Source organism: Sus scrofa, chromosome 9, assembly GCF_000003025.6.
Source record: "Sus scrofa isolate TJ Tabasco breed Duroc chromosome 9, Sscrofa11.1, whole genome shotgun sequence".
NCBI lineage: Eukaryota > Metazoa > Chordata > Mammalia > Artiodactyla > Suidae > Sus > Sus scrofa.
Window position 1 is genome coordinate 90184390 of NC_010451.4, and position 15206 is coordinate 90199595.

The 15206-nt window shown below is 38.8% G+C and overlaps 1 long non-coding RNA gene across 1 annotated transcript in view; it reads left to right on the forward strand.

Annotated features, from left to right (window-relative positions):
• Positions 1–14209, forward strand: part of LOC110255484 — a 46291-nt gene extending 32082 nt beyond the window's left edge. Inside the window, exons 2-3 of the long non-coding RNA XR_002335852.1 lie at positions 13059–13191; positions 14016–14209. This is a non-coding gene — a long non-coding RNA (uncharacterized LOC110255484). The remainder of the gene's footprint in view (positions 1–13058; positions 13192–14015) is intronic.

A 15206-nucleotide genomic window follows, 5' to 3' on the forward strand; every position in this document is an offset into this window, starting at 1 on the left:
TATGTGGATGAAGAATTGCAGAAGGAAAACATCCATGGCTAGGGTGCTGTGAACAGAGCTGTGGCTTGGAGGCCATGAACCTAAGTTTGATGCCCTGCTTTGGCCAGCACAAGCTCTATTTTTCTGAGCATATGAGGCAATCCTTCTCAGTCTGCTTCCTCGTCTATAAAATGGATACAATAATATCTATCCTAATCATAATGTGAAAAGTCAAGATCAAGAAAAATGCTAATAAAATGCTATCTTTTATTTTTTTTATGGTTTTTTGCTTTTCTAGGGCCACACCTATGGCATATGGAATTTCCCAGGCTAGGGGTCTAATCGGAACTGTAGCCGCCAGCCTACTCCAGAGCCACAGCAACGAGGGATCTGAGCCAGGTCTGTGACAACGCTGGATCCTTAACCCACTGATTGAACCTGCAACCTCATGGTTCCTAGTCAGATTCGTTAACCACTGAGCCATGATGGGAACTTCTGTAACCTGTTTTTTTTTTAGTGGTTTAAATCTGGTCGAGACTATACCTCAATCTTAATTCACAGATCACCCAGTTTCTTGCTACTCAAAGTGTACTTCCAGAACAATTCGTCTGCAAGCCGTTACTGGTCTGTGACAACATAAGTATAGAAAGTGAGAGTAAGCATTAGAAAATTTCACAGTAACTTGACAGATCTACTGAATCTTTTAAAAAGTTGGCTTGTATTTTTTGTCTTATTTTTCCATTGATTTATTGTATCGGTTATTACAAAATAATTGGTATATGGCAGAGTGGGGTGGGGGGAGAATAGTCCTTCAGTACAGGTAGTCTGAGAGGCAATGGCCTGGTTTATTACCCTGAGCTATCATCAATCTCTCCTTTCAAATCCCAGCCAGGGTAATACTCAAGATATCATTTCTGTGGATACCCTTAGAGTGTTTATGATTCCCATAAATTAAAATTGGTGTAAGAACAGATAAGCAGATCCTGATTTAGATAATGATCAAAGTGCTTTGTCCAGGAGGACTTGGGAGCTGGTGCCTTGTATCATAAAAAAAGGTGCAAAAGAGCCAAGAATTTACCCCACTTCTTCCATCTCTTAATGGCATGACCGTATGTGAGGAAGAACTCCTCGAGACTATTTTCCTACTACTTGAAACAGGCATAATTATTTCTGTACTAAAGGATTTTGAAGCATAAATGGCTCCACAGAGGGTCTTAGCACAGGACCTGGCACATAGGACAAACAAATTTGGGGTGTTATAGAAGTTGTTTTAGCAGACCCTTGGGGAAGAACATTGGGTCCATGGGCTCTGATGGCAGAAAACAGCACAGATCCTGGTAGACAATTTAGGCTCAAATAGTTCTGGCCGTGGCTGCTAGTGTAGATCAATGCTTTCTTGCTTTATTGGTATATGTAACAACTAGGAATCTTAGTTTGTAGGTCTAGGGCCTGAGAGTCTGTATTTCTCAACAGCTTCCAGGTAAGGTGGTTCTGCTAGTCCACAGACAGTACTTAGTGTATCGGGATCTTAGACAGAGGGTCTAAGTTTAGCAGGTTAAACACCTGGAGGGCATGCTAGAGCACACATTTCTGGGCCCTGGCCCCAGAGTCCCTGATCTAGTAGATCTTGGGTGTGGCCTGAAACTGTGCGTCTCTAACAAGTAACATCAGCATTAGGTGATGTTGGAGCCAATGGCTGGAGAAACAGATTTTAAGAACCATTGCCCTGGACCATGTATCAGAAATCTTGTCTTTTTCATGGACCTTAAACTAATGGCCTGACTTGCCTCTGTTTTCTCATTTATAAAATGGAGATAAACTGAATGATTTCTAATTCTCTAAAATCCTATCCATTCTCACTGGCAGTTGTCTCAAAACAAGCCATTCTGCATTGGTAAATGTGAAATTCATGTGAATATGTTTTTAAGAAAAATGTTTCCTTCATTCAAAAATGACCAATAATGACACGGCATAAACACCTCTCAGCAATATTTTTGGTCTAAGGCTAGTTTAGGACTGATTAAAAAAAAAGAAAATAGAACCATTGTTTTCAGAGCTTGGAAGTCATGCTCCTTCTGCTTGCTATCCTCAAGAACAACCCAACAAAGAGCTCCTTTTTTTTTTTTTTTTACTTAGAACATTCCAAACTAGTCTTAATATTGTCATTGAGTGGCCAGAAACCATACTGAGCGCTTGATGGAGATCATCCTCTCCAGCCCACACAGCTACTGTAAGAGGTCATTACTAATCCCATTTTTCTAATTAGAGAACTAATGCTTACCGATGTAAAGTAAGTTCCCCTGCACAGTGGTAGTGATGGAGCTAAAATAATTCCCAGCCTGAGAGATGACAGAGCCCACACTCTTCACCACTGAGCTGTAAGGATGTGGAGAAGAATTGGGAAAAAAAAAAAAAAAAAGAGGAAAGGAGGCTTTTGATGCTTCCAGCATTACCTACTCTGTTTCCCCAACCCTCTCAATCCCTAATAATGGAGAACAGGGACAGAGTCCAAACCTACATTGATTTTGGAAGATCTCAGACACAAAAGTACAAATCTATGATTTCAAGAACATTCTAAAGACAGAAATCAGAAGAGTGGTTAGTTCTGGGGGAGAATGGCAAGAAGAGAACTTTCTAGGGTAATGAAAATAGCTGAGTAGTGGTCGCAAGTGCACATATATATGCAAAAGCTCATTGAGCCATACATGTAAGATTTATGCATTTTATTGCCTATTAATTCTACCTCAGTAAAAACAGTACCAGTGCGCAAATTGCATATACATACACATATATGTGGGCCTACATTTTCCAGTTTATATTCAGCCGTGTATTAATGATTCTTAGTTTCTATAGGTCTGTCAGAATTGCCACCCTATTTCACAGATAAATGAAGGAAGCTAGAGAAAGAAATCTACAGCCCATGAGTGGTTTTCTAGTTAGTGCTCTTCATAACTCCATACTAATTACAGAGACAACGTGAGCTTTTATGCTTTTGGCTAGACACATTTGTAAAAAAGGCAAAATTAGATAGAAAATGTGTGGCCTCAGGCCATAAATTACTCTTTTCAGCAGCATGTGATTTTATGTAGTGCTTTTGGGATGATTCTAAAGGGATCCTTGTTTTCTGCTTTATTTGCTAATATTCAGTTCACCTGTATTTTTCTGACCAGGGCTTTTGGTACTAGGTCCCCTTATTTCTTTGTAAGATAATGGAAGATAATTCCCTGAGAATCCCATTTGCTCTGTCCATCCAATCATAAGGTCACTTAATTTAGTGTCCTCATCAAGTACCACTCTAAAGTTTAATAATTTTGCTGGCACCAGTGCTCTCCCATTTCTCCCCCAATGTATTTTGTGTAATTTATTCTTGTTACAACTCATCCCCCTTCATCTGCCCATAAACTGCAGTCATGATATTTCATGATATTGCCAGCACCATATAATTTACAAACGGCCTTGCATACCTACAGGTCTGTTTAGAAAGAAAGAATAAATTGTTGCAGAGAAAGCTCAGGGAAACAAGTGGAATCGGGAAGTTTCATTAGCGAGAGCCGGAAGAAAGAGATTTTTATAGCGGTAGTTTCTTATTCTTAGACAAGGAGCAGACACTGGCAGCGGGGAAATAAAGCAGGCAGCTATTTTGTGTTCCTAATTAAATTGTTTGCCACCAGTAGCAAAACAGAATCTGCCACTATTCAACAGACAACATCAAGGTAACTCGCTTTGGAATCTCCAAAATACCTCAGCTCAAAGATTAATAAGAACTATTTGCAGAGAGGGGACTGCAAACCTAAACAAACAAAAATGCATGCCTTCCAGGTACTTTTTGTGTAGGAGAGGTCTGCCTTGAATTTTGAAATGAACAAAAGCCTCGAATGCACAGGAGGCAACATTTTTAACCTGCCCCATTGCACCCAGGTGTCAGAGACATTCTGAATTGTGGGTAATTCTCCAAGGTACGAAATAGGAATCCACCTCTCTCCCCATGCCTTGATGTACAGTTCCTATTAAATGTAACAGGAGTACAAACCATAAGAGAAAAAACCAGATCTGTCTCCTCTACGACGTTCAAATCATGAACTGAATCCTCTGTTCTCCCTGCATGGGGTTTCATTGAAAATAACCGCATTATCTCCAAATGTACTGGAAAAATAGCTCTCTTCGTTAACTGCAAACTCCTCCTCCTCATTTTCTGTTTTGTAATAGCGCGGTACTAATGTTATTTTTAAACATTTTTAAAATTATAATTTTTATGGAACGTGTTAGAACTGTTGTGAGTCTATCACAGCGTTGAGGGAAAGTGTTTCTCTAGTGAAGGTGTCATTCTTTAAAGTACGCTTGTTGATTCATATCATAACTGAGAAATAACGAACACATAATGCTAAGGTTTAAATGGTGTTGCGAGGTTCTCATTTTAAGACATTTTCAGAGGCTTTAAGAGTGAAGTAATTCTCCTCCCCCCACCTTGAAATTGCAGAGGTTCACATAGGGGGAAAAGAAGAATTCCTTCTTTTAATTTTAAACAAGATTTAAATCCTCTAAGATTGAATTCCTAATGCTGCCACCTGATTTTAATTTCCAGATAAGGTAAGCCAGAAAAAGTAAAAAATTAAGCATCAAATAAACAAATGAAAAATACTCCCCATATTAACATAGGAACCCCCTGGCGCTTGAAGCTAAAACTCAGGAAAGAATCTCACACACTCTCAAACCTGGTATCATTACTTTTCTTTAATACAAGGAGTAATATAGGATGGAGAAATGTGATCTCTGCTGGCAGAAAAGAAAATGAGATCGGCTCCTTTTGTGAGCACAGGAGAAAGCCTCCATAACTTTAGCAACCTTGACGTGATAGAAGGTTAGTGAATTTTAGGAGATCTCTCTCGTAAATAATTTTGTGCTATTCTTCGATAAGCCACTGCATTTTGCCGTCTTGGGATAGTAATGGGGGGCTGGTAATTTTTCTCCTTGCCGAGTAAGTGACATCACACAGGTGGCACACCCCAATTGCAGGTATAAGGAGCAGAGCCCGAAGAGCATTAGCACCTCTGGGATCTGGAAAAGCAGGGGAGAATGAACACGAGCATGCCAACTCCCTCTGGCTAGAAGGCTTTTATTCTGTGGGTGTTTGTTATTTGTGTGCTGGTTTTTAAAGAAAGACATTGTCTGTCTTTGAGACTCTAGAAATGAATGTAGGGTTGTTTCCTTCTTGGCCTGAGAAAAGCAATTGCAAAGATCACTTCTCTCAGCATTCATGAAATGCTGATGTTAAGAAAATATACCATGATCTACCAAGATCTCTGATTTTGGTTTGTTAGCTGTTTCACATATAAAATGATATGTGTGTAAAGATGTATAAGATAATTCTATGTATGACTTCATAATCAGCCCAAAGAAAGACAGTACTTCAGAAATACAGTATATCCCTGTTTTCCTAAGAAATTAGGGAGTGTGTTTAATTCATGCTGAAATGCAATAGAATTCCTATGGAAGTACTTATCCACATGCATACCAAATGAGTTCATTATGATCTGTGTTATTACAATGAATACCAAATGAATTAATAATGCTGGGACACTCAAAATGAAGTGTTACCAAGTGTTGTGGTGTAACAAATATGGTTAAATATTATGTGATTAAAGTTATTAGAAGCTGAGTCTCAATCAAAAGAAAGCAAAATTCCATCTCTGTTGCAGGGAGTAAAGAGTGGAATCAAACAGCTCTTTCTAAGCGTTGGGATTCTTAACTTTGAACAGTCCCTAAAAGTCTTTCTCCACATACTATAATCATTCAAATTACCTTGGTTTAAATCATCAGAGGAGGTGGGTGAAGGTGGATGGAGTGATGAAATTTGGGGTGGGAGGCAGGTGGTGGGGAGAGCAACTGATAAACCTTGAGAATTTAGCAAAGTTGAAAGTGTCCGTATGATTTTCCTTAGTTTGCATATTAAGAAAAAGGAGTTTTTGGCTTAATTATTCTCCTCTAATGACAAGCTTATTAAAATAACTATTGAATATGTATTTCAGGAGAGTGAAACAATGATAGACAAGGACAGTTTCTTTAGTTTTTCTAGCTGAAGTCCCACTTTTATGTGTCAGACATTGCATAACAGCTTCTAAAATAAATTATTTTTAATAATGTATCCCCACCGTATTTGCGTCAATTACTGCCGCACATTCTGTTGTAGAAAAGCTGGACTCTACATCTGCATTGTATTATTTATGCCCTCAGATGTAATACATTGTAACAATTCACATCTATTGTAGATTTAGTAAGACATGAAGGCCTAAGTGGATTTAATCAGACATGTAATTATTTTTATGCCTCCAACTCAAAAATATGCATAAATGAATTTATGGTTATTTGGCAATCAGGGGAAATGGTCTTTATAAATGTTGAAACAGCTGCTGGCAAATATATTTGCAAAGAAGGAAAATGGCACTTATCTTCTCGTTGGAGTAAATGATAAAGGAATTATTGTTAGCCGTATGAAATACCCTCACTGTTAAATATTTGCTTCTTCATCCTTAATATCACACAAACACCCACTGAATGAAAGAAAACCTTGCGTTTCTTTCCTTCTGTGATAATGGAGCACGTTTTCTCATAAGAGGATTTTTAGAACACATCTGTATCCTAAAAAGCTTTCTTTTTCTAAGTCTGAGCAGTTTCTGTCATGCTGTTTGACTTTTACATTCCCATTTATTCTATTATTTGCGGTATCGTTCCAATTCTTGAGATAGAATACTCTCATTTAAAATAATGGGCCGTGATAACACACACACTTCTGTCAAATATGTTGATTCTGATGTCTGTGAGGATTTCTCACTGTTGCTTTTTTAGTGGCTTTAAGACATTTGTAAAACTTTTCTGCCATAAAGAGTAAAATGCAATCCTTGTACTACTGGGTTATGATTACTTCGTTGTGTTGAAGCGTCTAATAAATTACATATCAGTAAATGTAGATCTTGGACAAATACCCTGAGAAAATCTAATTTTCTTGAAGTGCATCTTTTTTCATTCTTTCAAGTTTTCAGTTTAAATTTAGTGCCTTTGACTGGTGAAAAATTAATAGCCCCAGCACCTGAAATTTTCTCTATAGCCTATAGCAGAGAAAAAAGCGAGACTTCTCTAATGTGTCAATTATGACCCTGATAGATTACCATATGAGGAATTATTTCATTTTTCTTGGATCAAATATAAAACAGCTATGATATATTTAAGTTGTACTGGAGCAGGCACACCAAAGACACTCCCGCACACAGTGCGAGGGCAGGCAGCATAAATAAAGCTGTCACTCCCTCTGCAAGGTGAGCTTGGATTTGAGCATGCATCTGGGTTTTATGCATATGATGATTTCCGATACTAACCGCTTGGGTGATACTCAAATAATAATACACCACTGACTTAAAAGTCACTTGCATCCGACTTTTGTAAATCATGGGGTTCTCTTTCATTCAGGTATGTTGTTTCAATCATTTCCAATAAATTATATACTGACCAGTTGGAAAAGCTTCTGCAGGTTATTAGAGTAAACTCTGTGCAAACCTCGTCTGTCAGACGCTGCACTTGCAGCCCTCTGCTCCCTCGCCTCAGCTGAGTTCCTTGGCAAACGACAGAGTGCCCTCTGTTGATGGAAAAAGGAATCGCAGCGCAGGACCATGGAAAAGCTTTCTGATCACAAGCAGCAAAGCTACAATTAGCGGGTACAGATTTGCAATGGGAAAAAAATCACATTTTAAACTATAAAAATATTGATTTAACATACACTGATAGAGTACAGACTATCGAAAATTCAGAGTTTAGAGGCAGCTGTAGGATTACATCTATTTACACACGCACATATACACACTGTTAATTTTTCAGTTTCTACATACCTGGAAATGCTAGGTAAAACGACTTACTTTTATTCAGTGTAGATATAGATTTACTAACACACGCATGTGTTTTCATTCAAATATTTTTGAAGCCAAACTGAAAACTTGTCAAGAATGGTGATGCTAAATGCTCAGGATCTATCATTTAAATAATTTTTTAAAGTGAAAACCTAAAAGAACTCAAATGGACAGGGAGATTTTTAATTCCCTCAGGTTCAAGGAGAGGCGGGGGTGTTTGGGCAGAAAGCAAAACCTCTGAGAGCAGCCTCCAGTGCTGTATTTGCAGAGCGAGAAAAATAGTGAACCTGGTTTGCTGTTAAGCCTTTCAAACGAAGTTCTGGTGAGTTCTTATAAAAAAAGTAAATTTGTTACAATTTTAAGGCAGTCATTCTCGGGTGGGAACACACCTCTTTACTTCTATATTTCCATTTACTTTGTATTGGGTGGGGTGGGGGGCGGAGTCAAATCTACCAGAAGGGACAGTTTTCCATTTTAAAGCCATTTCATATGTTAATTAGTTTAAAAGCAAACACGGAAGATGTTAACTTGCGCCAAAATACAGGACACATTTTAAATTGTGTGACTTTCATGACTTTGGAGAAATACACTCTAGTTGTTCTTGCGTGTTTCACGTGAAGTCTTCTGCCTGAGAATTTGAATTTGGGGAAACCCTTGTATATTTAGATACTCCTCTAGCTGCTGCTGTACTTAAACCTGATAATCTGCAGCCGCAAAATTAACCTAATGGAGGCATTTGATTGCAGTCTTCAATAACACTTTTAAAAAGGGGGAGTTTTCTTTCTTTCCTGAAGTTCCATAGGCAAATGCTAAATGAAATAAAAAGAGTTAGTAAATTAATCTTTATGCCATTGTCAAAAGACAGTGCTACCAGGGAAAGGGGGGAGAGGGATGTTAAACTGGATTTGCCAAATATGTTATCAGTATTGATGAAATTGATCAGATAAATTGCTCAGTATTCTTTTTCATTTTCCTTATAGACAGGCTAAGGGTTCTTCTTTCTTTTTTTTTTTTTTTTTTTTTTTTAAGTAGTTTGCTGATTCTTGTCTTCCCTATACCCAGTCTTTATCTATTTGAAATAAATTTGTTCACATAAATTCAAATACTAAACACAAGGTTTGCTTGCACAAGTATAAGACATGTGCTGAGGAAATAAATTAAAGTGTGAGTTAAAATTCTCAGTGAGTGACAATGGTCTGACCAGTGAGGCTGGCGATGCCTCAGAGGTTGTTAGCAGACACAGTCCAAAGAATTGGATGAAAACTGAAAAGTTCAGTCAGTAGACAGGCCTGAGACTTCAGCTCCCTGGAACCTCTGTATTAGGAGGAATTGCAAACAGAGGAGAATGAGATCCTGTTATATCACAAGATTGACAGGCACTGGAGTTTGTTAAGATTTCAGTGTTTTGTCAGTCGTCCCTATGCATACCTCCTACTTAGACCTATGGTAGCTCTTATTACTTTAATGTGGTATTTTTTTTTACCTTTTTTTTTTTTCCCCTGAAGCTATGTGGGTTTTGTTTTTTTGTTTTTTGTTTGGGTTTTTTTTTGGGGGGGGTGGAACAAGAATATAATTATCTCATTTTTTTTTTCAAACAGTAAAATTAACACTTAAACAGGGACAGGAACAGAGACTATTGTTATGCTTAACAATGGAAAAACAACCCAAGTATTAAGATGTAGATATGTCAAAAATGAAAATAAAGTCGCCCCCAATTTTTGCTGTACTTCCACCACTTTAATTGAAACTTAAAACTGAAGTAAATTTACACTTAAAGGAAAATCTTATCTTAAAAGTTAGAAAAATAAACTCATTATAATTTGCTTTTACATTTAATAAAAAATATTTAATCTTTTAAAGTTTTCTCCTTTTCCTGTCCAATTTTATTTACATGAATTGATTGTAAAATAATCTCATGGCACTTAAAATATATTTCATAAAGCAAAGTTAAAGAGGTGCTAAATATTTTAGAAACAGCCCACCAGAGGGCAGTCAGCTTTTAGTCTAACAGATTTGAAATAGATAAATTTTATTGCTCTGATTGAATTTTAAATACAATATCTGCTTAAGTTACGCTTCTTTTTGCCTCTAGAAGCTGAACAAAATAAAAGTCATGACTTGAGATTGAGAAGGTTAAAGTTTCAAACACTTTGAGTAAAAACTATTAAAGGACTAATAATTCTAATTTCAGCCCTCTGTACCCCTGCACACTCAGTGTTTCCATTTTGATATTTGTGTTGGGTTGAAAAGTAATATTTGTTTTGTGTGAGATGCCTTGGGATGTTAATATTTTTTAATCTTTATAGACTTTAGGACAGGCTCTAACTGAGAGAGACAAAGACGGAGACAGACAAATTTGGGGCAGCAGCTGGGAGGTCCAGAAAACAGTGCTTTCTTGGAGTTCTCATCATGGCGCAGTGGTTAACGAATCCTACTAGGAACCATGAGGTTGCAGGTTCGATCCCTGGCCTTGCTTAGTGGGTTAAGGATCCGGTGCTGCCGTGAGCTGTGGTGTAGGCCACAGACGAGGCTCGGATCCTGCATTGCTCTGGCTGTGGCCTGTAGACCCCTAGCCTGGGAACCTCCATATGCCATGGGAAGCAGCCCTAGAAAAGACAAGAGAAGACAGTGCTTTCGTTTTCTTGCTCACCTCTGTCCTGTATTAATTCCACATGCATCTAGTATGGTTTTCTAATGGTAAATATTGTGCTTAATAATATGTGTTTTACAGATTACATAGAGGAAATTCTGGAATTCTGGTTGGTATTAGAGGATCAACCCATGATTAGTTCGCACAATATCCCTATGAAGTAGGTCATATTGTGTTCCCCGTTTTGCAGAAGAGAGAAGAGACTAACTACTGGGTGACACAGAAAGCCTAAATCTTAACACTTTGGCTTTTTAAAGGCTCGGAAATTCCCTGCTGTATAAACCTTTTAACTGTTCTCCATTAGTGGGCAGATCTGTGCCTCCAAAAGCAGAATTTCTAGAAAGGGAAATTCCACTAGCCAAACCACTATCTTCTGATCTGTACAGGTGTGCTTCATGCCATTCTCAAGTTTTTTGCTTTTTGTTTTTTTTAATCCCCCTTTCTTCTTAGACCCCCTTTTTCCTCTCCACTTATTCCTGAAAAATAGCTCAGATCCATTTTTCAGAACTTCTGAACCTATCTCTTATCACTGCCACTGAGAGATAGTAGCCTCCAAGAGTGAGATGCCCAGAGTTTAAACCTTGACCATGCAATTTACCAACAGGGCGACCATGGGTATTACTTAATCTCCCCAGGCTATGTTTATCAGCAAAATGAGAAAAAGCGCTTACCTCCCAGAGCTATTTGGGTTAAGACATATGCAAAGTGCCTGGCAAATAATAAGTTTTCAATAAATGTGGGGCAGAAATGCCCCCTTACTGCCTAATTGGGGAGCCGAAGTTGGAAGCAAGAGAAAATAGTGCATCCCACATTTCATAAAAGCAAACTTCCATTGAAATGCCTCACTGTCTCAGGGCTTTGAGAATTCTGAATTACATGCTTCTTCTCTTGACCGACACATGAAGGAAATGAAATGAATCCCCTTCTTGAATATATTTAAAAAACTTAGGTGAAGGAAATTTAAGAGAAGCCTAAAGGAAAATTTCCTGGAGAGATTATTTTTTTGCCACCCAATTCAACAAGGGCACTGGAAGGGGGCTGCTGGTGGAGGGCAAAGTAAACTAGGAATCTTTTTTCCTGTCATTATTCTTCTTGGAGTATAAAGAGTAAATTATGAGGATGTGAAATATGTACTCAAGATTCACGCTCCATCATCTATGCTCCAGGATTGTGTAATGAGAGCGGGTGCCAAGATGGTAATTCCAAGCCTGTTCTTCAAAATAATCTGTTGCAAACATAAGGCTCTAGCATTTGTTGGCCCAGCTCACTGAATGTCAGAACTTGACATGGTGAGTTCCCAAGCCCATTGTTAGCAGGCAGAGCCAGAGCTTTTAGCTAAACTATGAGTGCCATGCATCTGAGCTTTCAGGCTGTAGCATTGCTTCTGATGTGAGCAGGGCTCTTCATTAACTGCAGGTGCCCCACAATAAGATGAAGAATACCGAGTAGAAACCACTCCCTCTCAAAGAGAAAGGTGCTGCTGATAAGAATTTGCTCAAATTGCACAGAATGGCAGACATCACCATAGTACCTGGTCTGAGGCTTGGCCATGATACCAGTGGGTAAGCTACTTGTGTGATGGACAACTTTTCCATTTATTTGTAGGAGAAACCCCCCACCCTGAGCCCACACCAAAAATAGTACTTGATTAGTATACAGTCTTTAAAAATATGTTAATTCAGCCACAAGCTCTCTCTGGATCCATCCCCAACTGCTGCCGGTCTTAGGAACATGGTCAATGGAACAGACCTTAGTGAGGAAGTTAATACCTTGGAGCCCAGGCAGAGTTCTCACAGACCTTATCTCATGCACTTTTCACAAGAATCCTCCTAATCTGGCATTTTACCAATGAGGCAGTTGAAATACAGCTTATGAAATTTGCCCAAGCTTTAAAAGTCAGCTCATATGGTGTCATAACTCGGACTGGCAGAGCTGATGCTCAGATCTGATCTTTTGACTGTAAGCTTCATACTTTTAAAAATAATTCTTGAACTGTTTTCCCACATGGATTATCCAAAAGCTTCCAGTGAATCCTAATCCTCACAGAGCCCTGGGTAAGACAAGGGACTTCCATATTAAGAGCCTTCTGGTTTTTCCTCTGCTGGGTATGATCAAAAGTACTAAAACACACATCAAACTAACATATATAACTTATTTTTACTGCTTGTATTTCAGAGAATGATGCATATCAATCCAGCTACCAGCGTTTGGGGCTGAAAAAGTTCTGAAGTAATCAGATGGGCTATATCTGTCTTGTTTTGTCAATATTGCAATCCCTGGATTTTCATAGGAAATGTTCAAAAGGACTCACTGTCCCAGTCAAGAACTCCACCCAATTACTAACGTATTATGTAGAACAGTTGGTCTAACTAGCTCCAAGTGAGAGCCAAATAAAAAGTACAGGAGACACACCTAGATTTTCCATCTTGGTACTGTGGTTGCAAAGTAGATGTGCTTCCTCTTCTAAACTTTCAGCATTTAAATTTTACTCTAGCTTCAGAGAAATGGTTAATACTCCTGTGCTTCATTTTCAGGTTTCTAGTGCTCAGTGGTTGCCTCTCTTTAAGGAATAATGAAGCAAATTTTTTCTCAGAGAGTAGCCGTCAGGATAGGCTAGAATACCTATACCAGACCATCCTCAAGTCTCAGCGGCTTCACAATACAGAGGTTAGTCGCTCACCCACATAACATGCCCATCTCCCTTTGCCTAGGGATGCTGCTTCATGTGGGTCTCATGCCAAGACCTGGCTGACAGAAAAGCTACTAGAACATTCTGGAACATTCTGGTCACTGTGTCTGACGGAAAGCCAGCTCTGTATGGGCTCCCACCATTCTGGTCTGGAAAGGTCAGTGACTTCTTCCATCTATTTTGGAAGAACAGATAAGATGGCCTTATCCTACCCCGCCACACAAGGGCCAGAAAATGCCATCACCGTGGAAATGAGTATGCCCTACTCATTGCTGATGCTAATCAGAAAGTGTTTGTATTTTAGAAAGGAAAAAGTCTCTTTTTGAGAGATTTTTCTGTTCTTCTGACTCTTTTACACATTCCTGTTCACATGAGAACTAATTTAAATATTATAAAATTGGGAGTTCCCATTGAGTTCATAACTCAGTGGGTTGTGAACCCAACTAGTATCCATGAGAATGCAGGTTTGATTCCTGGCCTTACTCAGTGGGTTAAGGATCTGGTGTTGCTGTGAGCTATAGCGTAGGTCACAGACATGGCTTGGATCCCATGTTGCTATGGCTGTGGCATTAGGCTGGTGGTTGTAGCCCTGATTTGATCCCTAGCCTGGGAACTTCCATGTGCCACAGGTGTGGCCCTAAAATGCATAAGAAAAAAAATTTATATATATATATGTGTGTGTGTGTGTGTGTGTGTGTGTATATATATACATATATATATATAAAACAAAATGTATATACATGAAAGAGAATTTGGGATATTTTCTAATGGGTCTCATTTCTTCTACCCTTGTCCCCTGCAGACTACTCTTAGCACCACAACCAGAACGATTTCTGAAAAATCTACTGCATGATGTCAAGTTTCTGCTCAATGCCTTCCAATGGCGCCTATATGAAAGCCGGAGTCCTTAGACTAATTCTAGACTGATGTGCTGGAGTTCTCATTGTGGCTCAGTGGTTAACAAACCCCACTAGCATCTGTGAGGATGCAAGTTTGATCCCTGGACTTGCTCAGTGGGTTAAGGATTCAGCATTGCCGTGAGCTGTGGTGTAGGTCACAGACGTGGCTCTGATCCCTTGTTGCTGTGGCTGTGGCATAAACCAGCAGCTACAGCTCCAGTTTGACCCCTAGCCTGGGTACCTCCATTTGCCTTGGATGAGGCCCTAAAAAGACAGAAGACGAAAGAAAAATTGCCCTACAAAATTACTTTTCTGGCTTCTCCTCCTGCTCCCCTCACTCACTCTGTTCCAGACACAGTGGTTTCTCTGCTGTTCCTTGAACAAGCCTGAACACTTCTACCTTAGGATACTGGCTTTAGCTTTTCCCTTTTCTGGAACACTCTTTGTCCTAAACATCTGCTTAACTATAATCCCTGGGTTTTGGTCAAGTCTTTCTTCACATGTCACCCCACTGAGGCCTATGGCGAGCCCTTTTCCACACTGCATTCTGCACTCTTTGTCTGCCTCGCAGAATCTAACAGACCACGGAGTCACTTTTGTATTTCCTGCTTATGGTTTGCTGGCACCATCACCTTCTCCAGGATGGGGATCTCTGTTTTATTCATGAATTGTCTCAAATACAAAGAGCACATAATAGGTGTTTACTAAATGCAGTGAAGAAATGAGTTAAAGGGCAGAGAGAATCTACACATTCTCTACAAAAGATTTCAACAGGCCAATCTTCAAATTGAAACACTGAAGAATTTATTTTAAAAGGGAAACTAGGCCTTTAGATGGTTACTTTTTAACTAAGAGAAATTCATTTTACAACAATTTGTTACTTCCAATAAACAGCATATGAACAAAATTCATAAAAGCGGAATTTTATGGGGCTGATACAAAAAAACATATGTTAACTAAGATCAAGCTTATACTTTTATTTCTCGGTATTTTATTGGTTTACCAGGATGTCAACTAACTACATAAATTTTAAACATTAAGAGGCACAAATTAACTCACTAAAATATTTGTCAGATCTTTTGGCATTAATCAAA